Below are 1,870 nucleotides of genomic sequence, written 5' to 3'. Positions count from 1 at the left end.
GCCTTGCCTAAGGACTTTCTTTGAAACAGTATAATTTGTCTCCCTTTTAAGTTATTTAAGAGCTATGGATATGGTGGTGGTGCTTTCATTTAAGAGAACAGTATTGTTAAAGGTTGCTGCCTCTACAATGCAAAACTATTATTACGTGCACTTCTGCAATTCTGTATCTGATGTTCCCCTATATATATTTCATAATCATAGGATGAGAAGTTATGAGTCATATGCTCACTTTGCCATAAACAGATTTCTAACCATTCCACTAGTGCAAAATTGACATCTTGTCTTCCCAATCTTTATCAAAAACTTGTACATCTCAGCTCTGTTCTGCACTTTGTTTTGGTTGTACATTAACCATAAATAGTAGAGGCACTACGCTTTCCTGTTGAATCAGATCTCTGTCTTAGAGACACACAGGCCTCTTTCATAAGAACAGAAGCAACCTACATTCCTTAACGTCTTACTGCCTGGTGCAAATGTTTAGAATGTATGAGGCAGAAAATATACTTAAGGCACACTGCACATTTTACCTACTGTAATTTACCAAATTCTTCATGGCCACAAACACTGTTAAACTCCCTCTGAGCTGTCCTGAGGTTATGAAGCTTAGACTTCCAAAGACGGAGATGATTGCCTCTCCTGTTGCTATGTCCAGCTAACCTCATTAGTCTCTGTTCCTTCACTGCTGGGTTTTGTGGAAGATGAGTTAGTGTGTATTTCCCAGGTTAGAGAGTGGATTGGAGAGTGGTTCAATGAAGTATAAAAACAGCATGGGGAGCGAGGTGATGAATTGAGTTGTGGGGAAATCTCTGGAATTTGCTTCAGAAATTAAGAATTAGGGAACTGAATCCCCATCTAACATGGGTCAAAGCCCATGATGGGTTGGGGGTTTGGGAATCCAAGTGAATTGAGCCTGATGTTATAGGACACAATAAATATTTGGAATCAGATGTCAGTACAAATGACATGATTACGCACCCAATTAAATACGTGGCACTTTTCCACTATTTTACCTAATCTACTTGATGCACTTATTAGAATAGAGTGCTCCTAATGTGTTTTTCTTCAGCTTTGTTTGGGAAATTTGTCTATGGATTTGTCTATGAATTTGTTCATGGATCCCTTGTGAAACTCAGCTGTTTAATCAACCTTGCCAGTAACTTGTTTCATTAATAATAATAATGATGATGATGAATTTATACCCCGCCCATCTGGCTGGGTTTCCCCAGCCACTCTGGGCGGCTTCCAACAAATTATTATTATTATTATTATTATTATTATTATTATTATTATTATTACTATTATGCATCAAAGTAGGATTATCTGATCTGCAACTCTTGAGTATACTGATTTACTGGGACGCGGGTGGCACTGTGGTCTAAACCAGAGCCTCTTGGGCTTGCAGACTGGAAGGTCAGTTCAAATCCCCACAATGGGGTGAGCTCCTGTTGCTCTGTCCCAGCTCCTGCCAACTTAGTAGTTCAAAAGCATGCCAGTGCAAATAGAAAAATAGGTACTGCTGTGGCAGGAAGGTAAATGGCATTTTCATGCACTCTGGTTTCTGTCATGGTGTTCCGTTGCGCCAGAAGCGGTTTAGTCATGACCCAGAACGCTGTCTGTGGACAAACACTGGCTCCCTCAGCCTGAAAGCAAGATGAGTGCTGCAACCCCATAATCACCTTTGACTGGACTTTACTGTCCAGGGGTCCTTTACCTTTTACATTTTAACTCGCAAACAATACCATTGCCTCCTATTGCTATCCCTTCACCTGCACAAATAGTTGAAAACTGCACAATCATGCATGACATGGACTCGAGTTTGCATGGCTTATGCTTGGGTACTGTGTGCCCTTAGGGTAACACTAAAGCAAGC

This window comes from Podarcis cretensis, assembly GCF_951804945.1.
Source record: "Podarcis cretensis genome assembly, chromosome: 10".
Lineage (NCBI taxonomy): Eukaryota > Metazoa > Chordata > Lepidosauria > Squamata > Lacertidae > Podarcis > Podarcis cretensis.
Note: the sequence above shows the minus strand (reverse complement) of the source record.